General features: G+C 36.3%; 1 protein-coding gene across 1 annotated transcript in view; it reads left to right on the top strand.

Annotated features, from left to right (window-relative positions):
- The first annotated feature begins 9,780 nt into the window (after positions 1-9,780).
- The window catches only part of LOC149786022 (uncharacterized), a 33,813-nt gene continuing 25,471 nt past the window's right edge, over positions 9,781-18,122 (top strand). The window contains exon 1 of the mRNA XM_089976314.1: positions 9,781-9,906. The gene's annotated coding sequence lies outside the window, so the exon portion shown is untranslated. The remainder of the gene's footprint in view (positions 9,907-18,122) is intronic.

Raw genomic sequence — 18,122 nt, 5'->3', positions numbered from 1 at the left:
TTGTTTTTTTTGTTGGTGATAATATGGATAATGTAAGTTCGGGTACAACGAAATTAAAAGAATTAGGCCCAGAACTCGGTGTGGAGGGAAGAAATATACGCAACAGTAGCGGGAGCAAGAAATGCAGACCTGGCCAGTTAGCACTCCACCCACCTCGAGAACACAAATAACATCTAGTCAACAGCCGACTATACCTAACAAACAACCTGACCCGGAAAGAGTGGTGGCAAAACAAAGGGCCAATTATGTTAGACAAACGGTATGGCAAACGAAAATGTAATTATCGGAGGCACTACGTTCTTTTCTGGGGCCCAGAGTGGCCGAGTGGTCTAAAGCGCTCTCCGTTACGGATCACTGTCATCTCACCTTTGTCTGCGTGGGTTCGAGTCTCGGATTCGGCTAATGTGGGTATGTGAGAAAACTTGCCAGTAGCTTCTCGTGGGTCGGTGGTTCTTTCCGGGTTTTTCCCGGGTTCTTCCTCCACCATTAATGCTGGCCGCCATGTATAGCCTATCGCGTGCTGAAAAATGGCGTTAAACCCTACAACAACAACAACGTTCTTTTCTCACTCCGATACTACAGGCAATCTCAGCTGAAAGAACAACCACAACAACAATAACAGCGACAGACGCCATAGCAGCGGATTTAAAACTATCTACCTCAACTAAAGAATTAGTATCAGAACCAGAAGAGGAAATTGAGGCGGTTGAGGAGGAAGAGGGGGACGCTGACCCTCGTTGAGAAGTACACCGAAATGGGACTAGATCAAGCATTGTATGACGTCAACAAATCAGGGCAGTTTATTAGAGCCATACAATACGTTGCCTACAAATCTCTAGACACCTTTAAACCAAGACCTTCTCAATGGGGATTAGGGTCAGAGTTCTTCCCCAATTCTACAGACAAACCTACACTGGATACCCCCTCAGTCAACTGGTAGAAGCCGCTGCTTACATTGCCGCCCATCATGGCTACGCATTTCCTGATATCAAGAATCATGAGACTAGGAGTGCAGGAAAGAACGTGAAAGCAAAAGAGAGACGTGTTACCTTCTAATAGAAAAAAACAAACTTTTTTAGGGCTCCAAAAGATTGCTTTTTATTAAATAGGGAACCATATTTGGCTTGGTATCCCTCCTTGACTAAACTATTCTCGAAACAAACTTGACCCATTGGAACACCGCAACAAATTTAACTTTTTAAACCTAACAGTGACCAAACTGGTATATGTCTCTTAGACATAATAATTTAAATAAGATCAGTATGGCTATTTTTATGTACACTAAGTACTAATATTAGATAGATATGTTAGGAAGTAGGAAATTTAACAGACTCGTTAGATTTGAACTAATTGCACAAGTGGTTAACACATTATTGGTACTTTTTACTGTCCATTAGCAAAAACGGGACTTGATTTGAAATAAGTACGGGCTAGCGTTTTGTTGAGTACTTAACACCCATGGCTGTCTTTTTGAGCACCTTTTTCCTCCTTTACCACGCTCGGACAGAAATATGAGTGTGTGGTGAGACTATTCCCACTCATGTTTAAAGCCTTTCAGTCAGGTTGTTAAGGACTAGTTAGTCCTACACCTGAGTGGCTAAATTTAAAAGTAGTCTGTGAGTACATAAAAGCCTGGGAGATGAGGCTCTCTTTCCTTCCCTAGGAGTAATTAAAAATCACGCGGTGCGTTATTAAACCAGTGATATATGCTCCATTAGGGCGAAAATCACTTTAATTCAAGTAAGCAAGCAAGCAAGTTCGGGTACCGTCTCTAGCACTCTTGATGACACCAACTGTCTGGGTTATTTTCTTTCTTGCAAGCCCCTATGTTCCACTTCTGTTTGTGATAATAACTTGTGATACTTCACATTTTCTAAAGTGGAAATCTTTACAAGCCGTACAAAATACAAAACTTATATGACTTTGGCTTTTGACACTTGCACAGACTCTTCACTTTATAAGTATCACGAGAAAATTGTATATCCCATTTTTACCATTTTCAAAAACACGCACACACTTGCAGCTTGACCAGAAATATGTACATCTTGTTTTGTGGATAAGTCACAGACAAGTCCAAGTCCATAGGTGGTTATGAACGTTAGGAATATCCCCTCATTTTTTCAGAAATATCAAAGCTTGTATGTGCATTTTCCCTTTTCCACTCTATATTAGTGCTTAGATTTGTTCCAAAAAAAGAAAAAAGAAACGAAACAATTTTGAAGAAAAAAAACAACTGAATTTTGAATTCAGGTTTCTCTCTGTTTATAATTTTTTTTCAAGTTGATGGTGCATGACAGAGTACATTCGCCTACCTTTCCAAAGTGAGAGACATTTCTTCACATGTCACTGCCTTTGTTAAATTCGGTTTCATTGGTTAGTTATCGTTAATCTTTAATTTTTTGATACATTTCTTTTTGATAGAAGATTTAAGGCTTTCTAGTGTTGTAACGGCATTTATGTTGTTTAGTCTGTTGATGAAATTATCTATAGCAAAGTGCTTAAGATTTTTTCAGGTTTTTTATTATTTCAAGCCCTACAAAAGGAGACCAAGTTTGTTTTCAAAGAGGATTGAAACTCTAAATTACACGGACGTGAAGGAAAACATCGTTATGTTCATTCTAATCATGCTTGCCGTATCTCTTTGTGTTTTAGAGGTCATATTTCTTCTTAAGTAAATACACGCATCAATAGACAGACAGATTGGGTCATCATCCTTGAGTTTCACTGTACTTTCGGTTCTTTACTTCATACAAACCCCAAATTTATTAGTTTGAAAAAAAAAGATAACATGCCCCTCAGTACTGTAACACGTCTGTTCTGACTCTACCGATGTGAGTGTGAGTGTTTATGTTAAAATGTTTAAGTGAGATTTTAAAAAAATGGTCAGCTTGAAAACGCGAACCAATACTGTGACGCTCAGTCTTTTGATGTGGTAAGAAGAAATGGTACAACACACACACACACAAAGAGGGCTTGTAAGTTCACATTTCAGTCTGTCTGCACTGTAATGGTAACAACGCAAGAACATAGGGATTATTATGCCACACAGTCCTAGAACAAAACAATGCATCACCCGTTGTAAGCCATTTCATTGGCTATACTTATTTTCTTACCGCGTTCACTTCGAATTGACTTGAGCAGCTATTCACACAGTGACGAGAATGGCCATGCTTTATTGGGTCTATCCTATAGGCGATTTATATAAAAAAAATATTTTAAAAATTTAAACTAATGCACGAACAATGGTTCCATGGGCGACCATTGTCCGTCTTATTGCAAAATACATCAACATTTAATTTAACCGTGCAGATCGCTAGAACAAACCTCTGATCATATACATTTTGAAAAGTGTTGTGTGACACGGATCGCCATTGTCGCTTGGTGTCTGCTTTCTTCTTCGAAAAGAGATCGTTTCGTCTTGACTATAAAAATTTAATTTGACTAAGTTTTACGCACTACTTGAACTCATACATTTCACGTTGTAGGTGTAAGCCGTCGTTCTCAGTTTTCTGGAAGTTCGTTTTTGCGTTTCTCGGATGTGATACTATTTTTTATGGACCGAACGAAATTTCTTTTGGCGTGAATCAGGACTCGTGGTTTTGTGGCAGAAATGGAGAGCATTGATTAAAGCCCAGTTATGTCGTCTTCGAAATCGCTGACACGGATTTGAACTAACACTTCAGGTTTTGTGTGAGGCGATACGGTACATCATTGCCTTTTACTTCCTCAATGAAATCGTTTCATCTTATTGCAAAATTACATTTGACTAGGTTTCATACGCAGCAGGTCTCTGTATATAAGGAGAGTGTCTTAGCGTCAGAGTATTCATTTCGCTCTCAAACGATCAAAGATGGAAGAGTCAGCACAGATCGACCTGCTGGTCAAATATTTGCTAAAAGTCATACGAAAACATAATTCACATGCGAAAGTGGCAACAAAACTTACTCTTTTGGTCGTTGATTTGATAAGAGTCATACGAAAGTGTGTAAGTGCTAATGAAGTTTGCTATATCTGCAAAGGTAAATGGGTATTTGTCTCCAGAATACCTGCTTCGTCTAAGAAAGAGAGACAAAAGTCAAGATACCTAATATCGTTGTCAGGAGAAAGGACACTGGAATTCAGAGTGCCCTACGAGAAAAGAGAATAAACAAAAACAAGACGAAACAGAGAAGAGGGATTCAGAAGAAGAAGAAATTGAAGATGATGAAGAACTTGTGCCAGTAAAGACATGGAAATGGAAAAATTGACAATGTGAGCCGATGCGTTGGCCCTGATGTGAAATTTCATACTACCTTCTAAAAGAGAATAGACCAGAAAGAACACGTAAGTGTCTCTTGGTCTTGACATTGTATAATAAGGATGGCGTGTTTTGTTTTCTACTCACACTTTATGAAATTGTGCCCTTTCACCTATCTCTATCCCTCTGGATCATGTTTTAGTTAGAATTGAAATGGAAGGATGTTTTCCTTCACGCACGCTCTTTAGGCATGCAAGTCGGTAAACAATAGTCAGTCTATTCCTCCATTATTTTGTGTCTTGATGTTTCCTAAATCACACACTGATGCCATAAAATAACGGGTTAAATGGGTTTTGTAGTGTTGGGAGTGGGGGTGGGTGGGGTGTAGGTGTTTGGCAGAGTTGGTCATTGCAGGTGAGGGCTTAGGTGCTTTCAAAAAACTTTTACTTCTTCACTCTGTGTTGATAGTATATTTGGAGTTTGTATGCGTTCGCGTACGTTTGTGTGGATAGTTTATTTGGGGTTTGTATCATCTCCCTTCTGTGTTGATAGTATATTTGGGGTTTGTATGCGTTCGCGTACGTTTGTGTGGATAGTTTATTTGGGGTTTGTATCATCTCCCTTCTGTGTTGATAGTATATTTGGGGTTTGTTTTTTCCTCTTCCCTCTGTATGTGTATGTGTGTATGTGTGTGTGTGCGTGTGTGTGTGTGTGTGCGTATGTCTGCGCGCGTACGTTGTGTGGTTGTGTGTATTGGTCTCTGTTTGTCCGTATAAAACTCACTTTATCCCTATCAGATACACTCTACCTACCTACCTGCAGTAGCGTGCATTCAGGTCAGCCACTTGCAACACTGTTGATATTTATCCCTAGTGTTCAGTACAGTGACGTCACTGACGCTGGAAATTTCGAGACTATAAATATCGACTTGGGGATTTCCACATTTTGTAGCTATACATATATACTAGAATTCATAAACAGGAACGTCACTCAAGCTGAGGCTATAAAAAGACAGTGGGATTTTCCAAAGGAAAAACCCACAAGTTGGAGCTATAAATAGATAGTGGGATTTCATAGGAATTTCAGCTGATTATAGATACATAGGTATTTATCCACGATCGTCACAGAAGTTGATATTGTAAGTAGTTACTAATTTTATCTATTTTATAGTGTGTGTGTTTATGTGTGTGTGTGTGAGTATGTCTGCACGCGTACGTTGTGTGTTTCTGTGTGTGTGTGTGTGTGTGTGTGAGTATGTGTGTGTGTGTGTGTGTGTGAGTATGTCGGCGCGCGTACGTTGTGTGTGTGTTTGTGTGTTTGTGTGTGTGTCTGTGTGTGTGCGCGCGTACGTTGTGTGTGTCTATTGGTCTCTGTTTGTCCGTATAAAACTCACTTTATCCCTATCAGATACACTCTACCTACCTACCTACAGTAGCGCGTATTCAGGTCAGCCACTTGCAACACTGTTGATATTTATCCCTAGTGTTCAGTACAGTGACGTCACTGACGCTGGAAATTTCGAGACTATAAATATCGACTTGGGGATTTCCACATTTTGTAGCTATACATATATACTAGAATTCATAAACAGGAACGTCACTCAAGCTGAGGCTATAAAAAGACAGTGGGATTTTCCAAAGGAAAAACCCACAAGTTGGAGCTATAAATAGATAGTGGGATTTCATAGGAATTTCAGCTGATTATAGATACATAGGTATTTATCCACGATCGTCACAGAAGTTGATATTGTAAGTAGTTACTAATTTTATCTATTTTATAGTGTGTGTGTTTATGTGTGTGTGTGTGAGTATGTCTGCGCGCGTACGTTGTGTGTTTCTGTGTGTGTGTGTGTGTGTGAGTATGTGTGTGTGTGTGTGTGTGAGTATGTCGGCGCGCGTACGTTGTGTGTGTGTGTGTTTGTGTGTGTGTGTGTGTGTGTGTGTGTGTCTGCGCGCGTACGTTGTGTGTGTCTATTGGTCTCTGTTTGTCCGTATAAAACTCACTTTATCCCTATCAGATACACTCTACCTACCTACCTACAGTAGCGCGTATTCAGGTCAGCCACTTGCAACACTGTTGATATTTATCCCTAGTGTTCAGTACAGTGACGTCACTGACGCTGGAAATTTCGAGACTATAAATATCGACTTGGGGATTTCCACATTTTGTAGCTATACATATATACTAGAATTCATAAACAGGAACGTCACTCAAGCTGAGGCTATAAAAAGATAGTGGGATTTTCCAAAGGAAAAACCCACAAGTTGGAGCTATAAATAGATAGTGGGATTTCATAGGAATTTCAGCTGATTATAGATACATAGGTATTTATCCACGATCGTCACAGAAGTTGATATTGTAAGTAGTTACTAATTTTATCTATTTTATAGTGTGTGTGTTTATGTGTGTGTGTGTGAGTATGTCTGCGCGCGTACGTTGTGTGTTTCTGTGTGTGTGTGTGTGTGAGTATGTGTGTGTGTGTGTGTGTGTGTGTGTGAGTATGTCGGCGCGCGTACGTTGTGTGTGTGTGTGTTTGTGTGTTTGTGTGTGTGTCTGCGCGCGTACGTTGTGTGTGTCTATTGGTCTCTGTTTGTCCGTATAAAACTCACTTTATCCCTATCAGATACACTCTACCTACCTACCTACAGTAGCGCGTATTCAGGTCAGCCACTTGCAACACTGTTGATATTTATCCCTAGTGTTCAGTACAGTGACGTCACTGACGCTGGAAATTTCGAGACTATAAATATCGACTTGGGGATTTCCACATTTTGTAGCTATACATATATACTAGAATTCATAAACAGGAACGTCACTCAAGCTGAGGCTATAAAAAGATAGTGGGATTTTCCAAAGGAAAAACCCACAAGTTGGAGCTATAAATAGATAGTGGGATTTCATAGGAATTTCAGCTGATTATAGATACATAGGTATTTATCCACGATCGTCACAAAATGGAACGAAAAAATTGAAAAAGAAGAAGAAAATGAGAAGAGGAAGAAAGAAGAGGAGGAGAAGAAAAAAAAGAAAGGGAAGAAGAGTGTAGGAGATAAAATAAGAACTTGGTGGAGAAAAAGAAGAAATTAGAAGAAGAAAACCCAAAGGCCCTTTTCAGGGCCAGCCATATTTCTCGAAAAGAGATAGCCTTTCCATTGCCTACCCTTTTTTTAAAATTTAAAAAAAAAAAAAAATCCCATGTTCCATTCCCCTTGTCCCTAAACAAGCCCAAACTCTATTCCCCATGTTAAATTCCCCTTGTCCGTAGAGTGACCCACGATTTATTGCCATGTTAAATTCCCCTTGTCCGTAGAGTGACCCACGATTTTTCGCCATGTTAAATTTCCATTGTCCGTAGAGTGACCCAGGGGTCCCTGTAATGCTAATTCCCATTGTCCGTAGGGTGACCCCTTTCACTACTCGTAGGTAAACAATGTTTTAAATGTCAGATGCAACTTTAATATTACATTTCCATTATGCCCCAGAACGACACACAATGTTAATTTCACATATCGACAAACATTGTTAAATTACTGTATAGGTCCATATCAATCTATAATGTTAAATTCCCAGGTAGGGTAATATCGACCAACAATGTTAAATCCCTTACGGGGTCATATGGACCCAGATTGTTAAAATCCCGTAATAAATAAACCTCGTAATATGTCTTGAGTAATTCTCCTTAGGCCCGTGCTTTGAGTAATACTATATTACTCTTTTAATAATAATAGTCTAACCATGCCAGTGCCAAAGTTTCATGACAAATATATGTAAGTTTCGAGAGTGTCTATCCCGTTCTAGGGTCTGTATGTACGGCTAAAGAGCATCATTTTTGGGGTGATGTCTCGATAACCGTGCTAGTATTTACACAAGAACGTACAGGCAGGCGATAGTTTCCAATATCTCGTCTAAGGGAACCAAGGTTCGAATCCCGTCACGGAAGGAATTATTGATTTGCTTTTGCTTGTTCAGCGTTAGGGTGTGTCTGTAGTAATCAATGCCCCTAGATTCGCCACCCATAGGGAATAATTAAATAGATAAATAAAAATAAACCTTTTAATATAATGTGTTAATATATTTGTTTTAATTTATATTTAAGTTGTATTTGATTTGATTTGATTGTTTGTGTGTTTTGGAATCTTTTTATTTTCCTTACATGTCAATATAATGTAATTTTGTTTACAAGGAATTTGATATTTTCCAGAAAATTCAGTTTGACCTGAATTTTAACTTTATATACCTAATAATAGAAAAACTTGTTTATATTTTTGACATAGTTCCTGGCCTTGATTGAGGGTCAAGTAAACAACTTTGTATAGCAGTAAAATGATTTGTTCTTATGAAGGACATGCAGGAGCTATGCGACTTTTACATGTAAACATGATCACGGCATCCTCTATTTCGCAATATATTTCGCAATTAGGCATTTCCAAAATTGCAAAATACTTAGTATTAATAGTGATGTTTAGAGAGAGATCTCAGAGTCCAGGGCTTTTAAACGCTTGATGTCAAGTTGTTTTCTTCTGTTGTGATCAGAAATGAACTTTTGAGTTTTTGAGTTATAAGTCAATTTTTCTCAAAATTATTTGGACTCGCCAAGATTAATTAGTTTCTCTGGAAATATTATTGTATTCATACAGAATTCTTGAACGAGGACATTTGTTGAAAATCAACATACGTCATCGCCTTCCATCTTGGATTTTCGTCGGGACTCAAACTTGGAATCATTAGCACATTTCAATATTAGGACTGCAAAAACTTTATTCGTGGATTATTCTTGTATAAATTTTGGATTTGATTCTGGAAACCGTATTTTCTCATGTTGTTCACTTTTACAGTATTTTCCAGGGAAATAAATTAGTTACATTTTTAAAAGCTTGTTGTTTTCACTCTTTCTTGTGATACCGTTTATTCGAGCCTAAACACATAAGAAATGTCTTGAGTAATTCTCCTTAGGCCCGTGCTTACAGTAACAATATATTACTCTCTTAATAATAATAACCTATTTTGTGCCGGCCTGTGGAGGAATGGGGTGGGGTACATGAAGAGGTTCAGCAGGCCTGACAACCTGGTGTTTCTAACCTTATAACAGTTGTTTTAACCGACTGACAATCGTTTTTGTCCCGAAGAACGAGGTCCTCCAACCAGCCGTCAGAACTTCCAACGGAGTCCCCATTGTGTTCTACAGCGTAGAGTCAGACCATTCCCTTTTTGCATTTATTTTATTAGATTGCAAGTAAAGTGTGTGTGAAATTAAATTAGAAACAAATTAGGTGGAGTATTTTAATACATAATAACACCCCACCCCACCCCAAGAAACGCCAACATTTCGATTGCTCTATACCGGTCTCTTCAAATAACCAATGTGCTCAGAATACGACTGGGTTTTTATTATTAAAAATTGTTTACAACTTGCATTTTCGATCTAATTGCTGCTGTTATTACAGTGATGTCGTAATTTGTGCTGTAATCTTCCATAGGAGTTGACACATGACGTTAGCGGATCTGTAATTGGCTTGTTGATCAGCACGTGACTTGCTGGTCGTCTGTCACGAAGTTGTCGGCTTTTATCAAAAGGTCTAGGCACATTATCGGTATATTTTTCGTTTGTAGTCTTACCAGGAAGAATGGTTGATAAATGTGTGACTTGAGTGCAGTATTCGAATTTGAAGGTAATAATATTACTATATGTATTTACAATTCATATACAAAAAAAATTATGCTAGATAGATATATTTAGTTTATAAGACGTCCTGTTCAATTAACAAGGTAGGTACTAAAATAACAAAAGGTGCGTTCTGAGTTGAGTAGACCAGCAGCATCCCACAGCTATTAGTATTTAATCTGTGATTATCGACAACATCCCTTTGATTGTCCCGTCATAAATTTAATATCAAATTTAGTTATTTTCATTCAGACATTGGTTTTGATCTCGATTCAATGCCACAGTTAAATTTCATTTGACTGAAAAGTTGGACTTTTGTTTCCTTTTCGTAGAACTGGGTTTCACCTGACAAAAATTTGTACATTGGAATTTGAACAAATGTTCGCTTTGAACAAATGTTCGCCACAGCCTAACTTGGTAGAAGCGAGCCCATGTCATTGGCGCTTTCGCCATTACATAAAACAGAGGCCTGTATAATTAAATATTGGCTTCTAAAAATTATCTTTGTTGGTACTGATCAACGTTCGATTATATAATAAAATATAAATATGACTATGAAAACGTATTGTATTTACCCTAAATTTTTGGGACCGACAGTTAAATTTTATGTAATATATGTCCCAGATATCTTCAGATAAAATATTTCTTTAAACTATTCTGTTCGAAAAAGATTCCGGTCACTTCCCAGAAAATTAGATAGTTCCTTGTCTATAAATTTGAGTGGTCCGAGGTACTTTAGCTGTTGGCCATCGGGAAGGTGGGTGAGTGGCTCTGAAGAGGGTGGCGCTTATTGCAGCCTTGACAGATGATGGTAGGTTCACTATAAATAATATTAGTAATATTGCAGGTGGCAGTTTGATTAGAAAAGGCATGTTTATAACCTTGGTTATAATGAAAAATAGTTGAAGACCATTGGGAGTGAATACAATTTTTTTTAAAACTGCATAAAGTTTTGCCTTTATAATGTCAGGTTATAAATGATAAGCATGGACTGCATTAGTTTTGAGAAAAATAAATATTTTCCCAATCAGCATTAAGTATAAGGCCAAAAAAATGTGTTTCTAGTTGGACAGCCCTCCCTGTTTTTCACTTCTACTCACACCCCCAACCCCTGATAAAAAAATGCTGAAATTGATTTGTCCATCCAGTTGAGCTTGTTTAGCACAGTACTTGAAGTACGTAGTACATTATATATACTAATCATTATAAAATATATAATATTTATAAAAAAAACAACCTACCTACCTGTCCCAGAATAATACTTTTAAGAAAATTGTCATCGTAGTCATGTAGGTGCTTTTGGGGTTTAAAAAATATTAAATTTTGTTCTAACGTTGAGGACCTAAATAATTTTTCCAAAACCTGTTCATTTTTGATTGTTTAGTGTTTTGCAGGCTAAAATTCCAAATGATAAGGTCTTGTAGGCTTTCAGAACTGACTATTTCATTAATGGGTGCTATTTTTTAGAATTTGATTACACCTGTAAATGGTGTTTATTCACTTTATTTGAATCCTTATACATCCGTATTACTTTGGAATGTCATTATTTACACATCCACAGAAATAAATGCAAAAATCAAAGTATGTGGACAATTTTTGGATGAGGTCAACATAATGGATGTGATCCAGTACAATCTGATTGAATGTCACACTGTGATGTCACACTGAAAGCTGCGGTTTGATGAAAAATATTTGTTCTTCCCTTTTATTCATTTTGGTATACACAGTGTACTGTTTTCTTGGTGCAGTCTAGTACCTGGTCACCAATGTACAAGTCCACAGCGACCAACAATATTTGTCCACAAGTTTTTTTAATTACATTTAAGGTGCAGAGCACGCAATAACTAGGATTGAATAGACTTTGGTTAAACGATATTTGTATAACATATTAGAACAACAGTGAATACCAAAGACTTTTAAAAAATGGTACTAACAGCTGCCTTGCTTGGCGCTCAGCATTAAGAGGTTAGTGTTAGGACTGGTCGGCCCGGTGTCAGGATAATATGACTGGGTGGGACATCATGCTAGATGTTTGCGGCATGATGCCACAATGATAGACATCACTATAAACTGCCACACTGCAGACATCGTAGCGATATGACGGAAAAATTGTTAAAGCTACGTTAAAAATCTAGATCACACACATTAAGTCTACAGACTGTAGTTGTCATTCGCTATGGACTTTTACAGTGGCAGCACTGTACTAAACTAGGATGTAATCATTACCAGTGCATGGCTTAGTATAAATTGTTTCCAACAGGGCTGGTTATGAATCAGAAGGATGTGATGTAACATGCAACTACCTAATATAAAAAATAGTCCACATGCACAATGTATTTCCCATGGGGACAAACCTAAAAAAAAAGACAATGCTATGGAAATAATTTATGATACATTGTGTTAGGAAGTCACTGTTATACATCTGAAAGGGTGTTTACAATTTCATCTCCCTACAAGTAGAGATCAAAGTAAGTTTACATTCTTTATTTCAGTAATTGAGGCTGCCATTATGTAATTAATACTGAATTTAAAAAAAGCTTTAATATATTGGAATGCAGTACACTTGTAGTGTAACTGTCAGAGATTATTTACAAATTTTTATCTATGTAATAAATAGTATATAAAAAAAATTCTGAAGATGGACTGGCACACTAGTGTTTATCTTAAAATCTTCTTGTCTAATTTGACAAACAGTGCATGATATTCTTACAGCAATGAAAATCCAGTATTTATTGGCCTGTAGTTCACAGTATTTTCTTGATATTATTAGCATATGATCAATGATTGAAAGAGATTTGACATCTGTAGATGACATTGTCTTATCCATATTTTTATTGTCCCCACCTGTTGACTGAGGTTCTGTTTAACCATAGTTATATGGTCCCTGAGGACAGGGTGGGTGATTTCATCCATAAAAATAGGCCTCTTGCAGTATCAGGTTAAGGTTTTTGAACAGTTTTCTCTTCTGAATAATTATTATTCAGACAGCAGCAGGGAGGGTGAACCCTACAAGCTTTAGAAGAGTCCATTTGTGAAAATAAAGCTGAGGATCATGTAAATTTATCGTGATAAATTCGTGTGGGGTAGCATGTGCTTTGGAAAAGAAGTTTTGTTTAACTTAATCATATCCATATCCCCTGAACACCAAGTCTGATGAATGTTTTGCAGAGTATGTGTATTGACTCCATTAAACACAACTAAAAGATTGCAGTTATCTCTGATCACTTTAGGTATTTGTGTATATTGCTGAGTAACAAAAATCACATCCGTGTTTTTGTGTCTGCCTCGAGAAAATATCTGAGCTGGATTTGATTGTTTGTCCAGCATCACATCATTGTATACTATGAGATTGTTAATAAATCCATTTAGGTCATCTACAGATGGGGCTTCATCATTATCGGTGATAAAATCAATAAGATCATTACCATCTTCATCCAACAATTTTGCATTTTCATTAAAACCTTTTTAAGCATATTGTAGCATTGTTGATCATCTACAGATGTTGCCTCTAAATATAACTTATTCCACTTGAGCCATCTCATTATCAGATTAAGCAACAATTGCGTCGTACCAGACCCAGATGGCCCTATGATAATTGCTCTGATAGAATTCAGTAGCGCTGGATGATGCTTGATTGGCTCTTGCTTTCACGTCGCTGACAAATCAATGATATCCATGTTATACAAATATAATAAATAATATGGATTTGTATTGTGTTCGATGCAGAGCAAACACCCCCACCAGTGGATTAACAACAGTAGTAACAAAAATTAAAAAGTGTGCACTTACAGGCAAGTGTATGAAATGTGGCACAAAAAAATAAAAGTTTATCTGTAATAAAACAGGTGGTAATATCACTGCTTCACTGGGAAAATTACCAGGAGCTCCTTGGGCTAAATACTGTACCTAGGAGAAAAACATATTCCTGGATATAATTATTGTGGTCCTGGAACCTGACTTGATGAGAAAGATCAGCCAAGAAAATCCAATAAATGTGATTGATCAAGTGTGCCACGTTCATGATATAGCATATAAAAATAAGGATTTACAACAACGACATATTGCAGATGTGAAGTTGATTCACTTGTTAAATTCGATAAAAAATACATCTCTCAGAGGAAAACTTGCTAGCTTACTAGTAAAATCTGCGATGAAGGTAAACTAGTGCTAGGGGTTGGTAATTAGTCAGCCGATTATTATGATAATAATGGAATCGATTTATTATAGCCCAAGAGGATATTGGAAGGGTAGAGCAGAGATTAGTAAACTTGCTGATGGAGCAAATATCACATGATCTGTTGCAGCAAATTGGTTAGCACAACAAGCAATATGGCAAATTTTATCAACCACCACCTAAAAAAATTCAGTACTCCCAATGAAGTTTATCAAGCAGATATTTTGTTTTTACTGCATGGTACTGTTAAAACTGGTAGACGTCAATCAAGTACATGCAAATATGCATTGGCTGTTGTTGACGTTGCAAGTATGTATAAAGAAGCAGAACCACCATCAATTAAAACAGCAACTGAAGTTGCATCTGCTTTTGAATGTATTTATCAATGAGGACCCTTGCAATGGCTGCAGTTGCTACAGGTTGATCCTGGCAACAATTTGTTTCACTCGCACACGTGATTGAAAAAATTGGATCAGAATTGTCTCATGAATAGTTTTTCTTATTACATTGCTGCCATTGCTAGCAGTCTGTGAAGACAATTGAGAAAGATGTCTGCAAGTAACTCTGTTACTGGTGAAAGTGAAAATGAAAGCGCTGTCACCAGTGACCATAGTGATTGTGATTGCGCTGTCAGTAACAGCTAAACAAAGTGAAAGTAGTAACGGATTGTGAAAATGGAAGTGTTAACACCGAATAATAACTCGTGTAATATTTATTCTGATTCAGATTATAATATTTATTTGTTATTGCTGAAGTCATTATTATTATGTAATTTTTTTTTCTTTCTGTTTTCAATTTGATTTTGTTAATTTTGAGTACTATTTGCTCCATCAATTTGATGAAATTGTTTGATAATCTGATTTAATTTGGGCAATATACCCATCAGATTTAACTATTAATCTGAAATAATATTAATAAAGATAAAATCATTCTTTGAATATAAAATCGTTAATGAATTTTACTACTCTGATTTAATGTGGGTAATATACCCATCAATTAGATGAAATTTTTTGATAATCTGATTTAATTTGGGTAAAAAACCTATAAATTTGATGAAATTTTTTGATAATCTGATTTAATTTGGGTAATATACCTGTAAAATCTGAAATTAACTCAATGATAAAATCATTACAGAGATGCAGCTTAAATAAATAAATCCTTTGCATGAGGGCCTCAAGGTAGATTAGTTTTTAGCTAATTGAGTTACCCTCTTTAAATAAGGTCATTATTATTATTATTATTAAATTTGAAATAATTTTATGAACGATAAAATCATTCTAAAATCAATAATAAAATCATTGAATATAAAATTGTTAATGAATTTGACTAATAATCTGATTTAATTTGGATAATATACCCATCAATTTAATGAAATTGTTTGATAATCAGAAAAATTATGGGTAATATATCCATCAATTTGATTTTTTATTCTGAATCAGATTATAATATTTTTTGAAGCTGATCAGATTCAATGCTAGAAGGTGCATAATTCAGAATTTGATCTCTATCACACACAATTGCAATAATATCTTCTCGCTGCAGCTCATTTAACTTTTCCTGGGTTAACATAAATCCTTCATCGCCGTATTCACCAATAATTATATTAACACTGAATTTTTCTGCCTTGACTTTGTCAAGGGTGGATAGTGTCAGTATTGTTCTGACAGCACTTTCAAGTATCTCTTTGTACTATACAAAAACTCTCACGTGTTGATACATTATATAATACCACATAAATAATTGTTTGCAGCGTTTGTAAAATGCAAACTTTGACTCAGAAACAGATTTTACAAAATCCTCTACAAACGCACATGCAGATTTATATTCAAAACTTCACATTGCAAATCGAGCAAATGTCTGGTATGGTCAATAAGTTTGAAATGTATCCATGACAATAGTGGATTATGACATCGCAGATAAACTGGATTAACTGGTTCTAACACAATAAAAAATCCAAGGTGTGCTTGAGGTGTGAATGTGTATAAAATGTATCCCTGCTGGGCCTGACTGGATTTTTCAAGATCAACTTGATAGCTGCCATCAATTGCATCACAAACAAGATTAACTGCGATCATTGATGTGACGGCGACAACACCTGGTGAAATATGACGACTCCACCATATCGATCATTATTGATTTTGAGAATATTCGGAGGAGGGGCTATTTTTCTCCATGCTTAAGTACTCTGGGAAAATATTCAACAATAACATTAACAACTGATTTTGTTAAATCATCGGTGTTAAATCCTGGTATTATAAAATCTGGTAATTGTTCTTTTGTTATTTTATAAAGATCAGAAATAATTGCCTAAGTGTTATTTTGCAAGGTTGTTCAGTTATATCAATGAAACTGTCATTGAATTCATTACCAGGGGTAATCATTGTTTCAGCGATAATTTTATTGATACAGTATAATTGAGATCTGATGCAACCTGGTTTAGATGTTGTATTGTTTTAGTGATCTTTTGTTTTGTATCATCATTGTAGTATTGTGATATACTGGAAATTAAACTTTGCAGATCACAGAGTACCCGTTGGTACATGTACTCAGATTTAATTTTATTGGAAAATGCGTTAATAAACTTTTCATCGATAAATGTTTTTTGATCATCCCTGTTAACGTCATATATGGTTGTTCCTAACTTAGGAAGCTTTTAACCATCAGATGCAGTAAAATAGATATCATCATCTCTTACCTGTTTACTTATTCTATACGTCCATGGATATTCCTTTCAGTATTCTGGAAGTTTTTAAATATTTGTTTGTCTCTGATAAAATCAGCTTGTTTAGGTTCTGGTGGTCCTACATATACCGGTGGAACCTCTGGCCATCCTAACAGATTTGATTGATGATTGATATATATCAATGGCATAATCTAGTGAGTTTATTTTTATTTCTGCCGATAATGTTGGTTCACGAAACATAATAGTGATTTTGGATTCTTTTCCTATAATAGATTTGATTCTGTGCTGGAATTCATCGTTGATCTGTTCAATTTGATAACTGTCCATGGGTATACTCACAACATTCCAGCCTGGTGTTCCATCGGGTTTATGTGCAAATACCAGTGAACTATTTGCTTGCAACCCACTGAATGAATTTGATATAATATTTGGCCAGCTCTGATATACTCGTAATTGTGCTAGTGCTATTTGCTTCGCTGGAATCGCATTTGAAAAGCTAACACTGAACTCAGGATTGGTTGAGCTTGCTGATATCATCATGGTTTATAACAGTGTTGTATTAGCGAGGATTGGTTGTAGAAATTTGCTTTATGTTGACATTATTATTATTTGTTAAATCTTGATTCTAAATCATTTGTAGATTCTGACCCACTCATTCCCAAAGGTACATTTGTACCTTCATGGTAAATCTTAATCATTTATCTGAACTTGGTATCTGATATTATTCCATCGCTGAGACCTGATGATATCAACAAAGATAATTTGGAGTATGCTAGGGTCACTGTATGTAATTTTATTGTATACTCATGTGGTTTATTTTTGCTGCACATGGATATTTTTTTTGCATTGATATTAAGAATACCAGCAATTCCTGTTACAATTGTGACACCAATTCCTATTACTGGTGCTATTACATATGTAGCTGACAATGCACCCGTAACTGTTACTGTTCCCGCAATGACCGCAGATGCAGAGTATACAATTATATCAGTAACACGACACGTCTGCAGTAGTTTTTTTGTTTTACTGAATACACATCGATGATATTTTTCAGTTGACACTGAAACTCGCATACTTGATCGTATCTAAAACATTGAACGTTGATTGGGTTTTGATTCATTATATTTTTGAGTAGGTGGTAGTTTAGCGAGTAATTCAAGACATTAGTAGTACAACACAGGGGCACCTTTTTCTTTGGATTCCACAACAAATGTTACCTCATTGTTTTGTTCTAGTACTACTAACAGTATAGAAGATTCAGTTAGTGGATAATGCTGTGAAATTGTGGTAGATATTGTTAATCTTGTAAGACCGAGTACTGAGAACCTGTATATGCCGATAACATCAGCGCGATGTTTGATGGATT

This window comes from Sinohyriopsis cumingii, chromosome 12, assembly GCF_028554795.1.
Source record: "Sinohyriopsis cumingii isolate HCF-2022 chromosome 12, ASM2855479v2, whole genome shotgun sequence".
Lineage (NCBI taxonomy): Eukaryota > Metazoa > Mollusca > Bivalvia > Unionida > Unionidae > Sinohyriopsis > Sinohyriopsis cumingii.
This window is presented reverse-complemented; position numbering and strand designations above follow the sequence as displayed.